The sequence below is a fragment of the Triticum aestivum genome, chromosome 3B, assembly GCF_018294505.1.
Source record: "Triticum aestivum cultivar Chinese Spring chromosome 3B, IWGSC CS RefSeq v2.1, whole genome shotgun sequence".
NCBI classification, from domain to species: domain Eukaryota; kingdom Viridiplantae; phylum Streptophyta; class Magnoliopsida; order Poales; family Poaceae; genus Triticum; species Triticum aestivum.
In genome coordinates this window covers 819600833-819606210 of record NC_057801.1, presented here as the reverse complement: position 1 = coordinate 819606210, position 5378 = coordinate 819600833, and positions in this window count along the sequence as shown.

The window sequence follows — 5378 nt, the reverse complement described above, 5'->3', positions numbered from 1 at the left end:
GAGTATGTGGACAGAAACAGGTTTCACACTGATTCTTTCAAAACAACGGATCTACAGCTAGTGCGGAAAAGAAGTAAAAACATAAAGTTAAGCTTACAACAGAACAGTATAGGTTCGAACAAGCAGGAAAAAGAATGGGATCTAAGGAGTCGAATAAGAATTTATGGATGAATGTTAAAAGCGGCTGGAAATTACAGTATAGGTGCCAAGATCTGTCTACAGGACTTGCCATGGAGATGAACAACAAGCAAGAACATGGTAGGGATGATGAACCCTAGAATGGATCTGTGACAAGGGAGTAGAAGCCTTACCAGGATTCGAGCAGACGCGGAAGATCGCCGCGATTCTCTGGTGCGGTCAGGTTGATGCAGCGGCCCAGGGTGATGCAGAAGTCGGCGACGGCGGCGGAGCTCCAAGGTCTGTGGCGCGAGGAAGACGAAGACAGAAGGGACGAAGGGGAGGATAAGAAAAATGACCTTCCGGTCCTATTTATGGGGCGTAGTGCCTGTGTCAGGCGCGCGAATCCAGGAGCTGCAGATTTCGGAAGCCCAACTGTCGCCTTGATTATTGCGGGTCTAACAAATGAAAGCGGTATCTTTATGATGATGTCATGCCGGTTTACATTAACCAGAGGAGATGACGACACGACGGTTTAACAGTTATCGGAAGATATTGAAGACAGGGTTTTTCGCTAAGGATTGACATGAACCTGTTCAAATCAATCTGGGGCCTAATGTTGGGGATATTACTACTTGGTGTAAACCGGCCTATATGGTCCGGGTTAGCTTCGTCGATGGACCCAAGATGTTAAAGCCCAAAGAGGCATGGAAGGGCCCAAGGCCTATAGTCGGTTTAGGGTTTGTAGCCGTAAACCGGCTTGATGTAAACTTGCACTGTAAGTTAGGAATAAAGAGACCAACCCGGGCACGATTATCAACCGGAGGTTGGGACTCTGTAAACCGACGGGCGTCACCCGTGTATATAAGGGGACGACCCGACGACGGTTTAGGGACAGACAACAACAACTCGAGACTTAGGCGAAGCTTATTTGCTCCCTAGTCGCCGAAACCACATCAATCCCATCACAACTAGACGTAGGCTTTTTCCTTCATCGAAGGGGCCGAACTAGTATAAAACTCTCTGTGTCCTTGTGTCCGCTTTAACCCCTTCAAGTTAACCCGTTGCGATGGCTCCACGACTAAGTCCTTTCGCTAGGACATCTGCCGTGACAAACCCATGACACATTGGTTCGGACACGACCAAGCCCCCAAGTGATATTATCAAGCTTTTTGTAAAGCGAATTCAAGGGGTAAACCGGAGGTCGCTTTAAAGCAAATCAACTCCGTGTAACCACGCATGATATGAAGAAAACAGAGACCCCGCTTTAGCCGAGGCTCCGGTTTATTATATTGATCATAATATATACATTGTCATAATATGTACATAAGCAGAGCCGATGACTCATGTATAGTAAGGCCGAAGATGAGCTATGTTCCACGGCCTGTTGGTCTCCTCCTCTGATGTGCGTGAGTCTTTATGCTCTCGAATGTCAATCAGATAGTATGACCCATTGTTCAGATTCTTGCTGACCACAAAAGGTCCTTCCCAAGGTGGGGATAACTTGTGCATATCAGTTTGATCCTGGATGAGCCGGAGCACTAAATCCCCCTCCTGAAAAGTTCTGGTTCTGACACGACGGCTGTGGTAACGACGAAGATCTTGCTGGTAAATCGCTGAACGGGCAGCTGCTAAATCACGCTCCTCATCCAACAAGTCCAAAGCGTTCTGTCGCGCCGTCTCATTGTCCGCTTCAACATAAGCTGCTACACGAGGCGAGTCATGACGTATGTCACTGGGAAGAACCGCCTCCGCTCCATAAACCATGAAGAATGGTGTATACCCCGTGGACCTGTTAGGTGTAGTGTTGATACTCCATAACACAGACGGTAGCTCCTCAACCCAGCAACCCGGCGTCCTCTGTAAAGGGACCAAAAGCCGGGGCTTGATACCCCTCAAGATCTCTTGATTCGCCCGTTCTGCTTGACCATTAGATTGTGGGTGAGCTACAGATGAGATGTCAAGCCGTATATGCTCACGCTCGCAGAACTCCTTCATGGCACCTTTGGATAAATTGGTACCGTTATCTGTGATGATGCTGTGTGGAAAGCCAAACCGGAAAATCACATTTTTGATGAACCGAACTGCCGTGGCCGCATCACACTTGCTAACAGGCTCTGCCTCCACCCACTTGGTGAACTTGTCAACCGCCACCAAGAGGTGGGTCTTCTTGTCCTTGGACCTTTTGAAAGGCCCAACCATATCCAGAACCCCATGTTGCAAACGGCCAAGCAATTGGAATCATCCTCAATTCTTGGGCCGGTATGTGAGCTCGTCTGGAAAATTTCTGACAACCATCACATAACCTGACCAGATCTTCCGCATCAGCATGAGCGGTCAACCAATAGAAACCATGGCGGAACGCTTTAGCCACCAGTGACTTTGAACCGGCATGGTGACCACAATCTCCTTCATGTATCTCACGCAGTATTTCACAACCTTCCTCATGGGACACACACCGCTGTAACGCCCCTGACACACTGCGATGATGTAACTCGCCCTTGAAAATGGTCATGGACTTGGACCGTCGAACGATCTGCCGAGCCAATGTCTCATCCTTTGGTAGCTCGCCTCGGTTCATGTATGCGAGATAAGGAATCGTCCAATCCGGAGTGATGTGAAGAGCCGCCACCAACCGAGCCTCCGGATCAGCAATAGCTAAATCCGCTTCACCAGGGAGTTGTACCGATGGGTTATATAATACATCCAGGAAAACATTGGGCGGGACCGGTTTACGCTGAGAGCCCAACCGGCTTAAAGTGTCCGCCGCTTCATTCTTCCTACGGTCCACATGGTCCACCTGGTAGCCTTTAAAATGACCTGCCACAATATCCACCTCACGACGGTAAGCAGCCATGAGTGGGTCCTTAGAATCCCAGGTACTAGATACTTGCTGAGCCACTAGGTCCGAGTCACCAAAGCACCTAACCTGGCTTAGATTCATTTCCTTAGCCATCCGGAGACCATGGAGTAAAGCTTCGTACTCAGGTGCATTGTTAGTACAAGGGAACATTAAGCGGAGGACATAACAAAACTTGTCACCTCGTGGGGAGGATAAAACGACTCCAGCCCCTGAACCCTCCAATTGCCTGGATCCATCGAAATGGATGGTCCAATATGTGTGATCCGGCTTCTCCTCCCGAGCTTGCAACTCCGTCCAATCATTGATGAAATCAACAAGTGCTTGTGACTTCACCGCCGTTCGGGGCACGTACTTCAAACCGTGCGGCCCAAGTTCTATAGCCCACTTGGCAATCCGACCAGTCGCCTCCCGGTTCTGTATGATGTCACCCAAGGGGGCAGAACTGACCACCGTGATGGGGTGCCCCTGAAAATACTGTTTTAGTTTCCGGCTCGCCATAAAAACTCCATATACCAGCTTCTGCCAGTGCGGATACCTTTGCTTGGACTCAATAAGCACCTCGCTGATATAGTAAACTGGATGCTGAACCGGATGCTCTTTCCCTGCTTCCTTCCGTTCCACCACAATTGCCACACTGACCGCCCTGGCATTAGCAGCAACGTACAACAGGAGTGGCTCCTTATCAACGGGAGCTGCAAGCACTGGCGGATTAGCCAATTGTCGCTTCAAATCCTCAAACGCTTTATCAGCCTCAGGACTCCAGACAAATTGATCCGTCTTTTTGAGCATTTGATATAAGGGAATCGCCTTCTCACCGAGGCGACTGATAAACCGGCTCAACGCGGCAATCCGGCTGGCCACACGCTGAACATCATTGATACACTTCGGTTTAGCCAAGGAGGTGATGGCTGTTATTTTTTCCGGATTGGCCTCAATTCCTCTATTGGACACTAAGAAGCCCAACAATTTGCCTGCAGGTACACCAAAAACGCACTTAGCCGGATTGAGCATCATCTTGTATGTCCTCAGGTTATCAAAGGTTTCCTTTCAAATCGTCAACCAGAGTCTCCTTCTTCCGTGACTTAACCACAATATCATCCACATAAGCATGCACATTGCGACCAATCTGTTCATGAAGGCAATTTTGCACCCACCGTTGGTAAGTGGCCTGCGCACTCTTGAGCCCAAATGGCATAGAAACATAGCAGAAGGCTCCAAAGGGAGTAATGAACGCCGTCTTCTCCTGGTCCTTAACCGCCATCTTGATCTGATGATAACCCGAATAAGCATCCAGAAAACTTAAACGCTCGCAGCCCGCCGTAGCATCAATGATCTGATCAATACGGGGGACGGCAAAGGGATCTGCTGGACAAGCTTTATTCAAATCTGTGTAATCCACACACATGCGCCAGGTGCCGTTCTTCTTAAGAACCAGCACCGGATTAGCAAGCCACTCAGGATGAAAAACTTCAACAATAAACCCGGCTGCCAAGAGCCTGGCCACTTCTTCGCCAATCGCTTTACGTCTTTCTTCGTTAAACCGACGGAGGAACTGTTTGACCGGTTTGTATTTAGGATCCACATTAAGAGTGTGCTCAGCGAGTCGCCTCGGTACACCAGGCATGTCAGAAGGCTTCCACGCGAAAATGTCCCGATTCTCACGGATGAACTCGATGAGCGCGCTTTCCTATTTTGGATCCAGGTTAGCACTGATGCAGAACTGTTTGGACGAATCGCCAGGCACAAAATCAACAAGCTTGGTTTCAGCAGCTGACTTGAACTTCAGGGCTAGATCATGCTCCGTAGTTGGCTTCTTTAGCGAAGTCATGTCCTCCGGATCAACGTTATCTTTGTAATGCTTTAGCTCTTCAGTGGCACAAACCGATTCTGCATAAGTCGCATCTCCTTCCTCGCACTCCAAAGCGATCCTACGACTTCCGTGAACCGTTATGGTCCCCTTGTAACCCGGCATCTTGAGCTGTAAATATACATAGCAAGGCCATGCCATAAATTTAGCATAGGCCGGTCGCCCAAACAAAGCGTGGTATGGACTCTGGATTTTAACCACTTCAAACGTCAGTGTCTCCGATCTGGAATCATGATCATCACCAAAGGCCACTTCCAGGGCTATCTTACCAACAGGATATGCGGATTTGCCGGGTACCACGCCATGGAACACCGTATTGGTCGGTCTGAGATCTTTATCAACCAGCCCCATACGACGGAAAGTCTCATAATACAAGATGTTAATGCTGCTTCCTCCGTCCATGAGCACCTTGGTGAGCTTATAGCCTCCCACCTGAGGTGCCACCACTAACGCCAACTGACCCGGATTATAAACCCTAGGAGGATGATCTTCTCGACTCCATGTAATTGGTTGCTCCGACCAGCGCAGGTA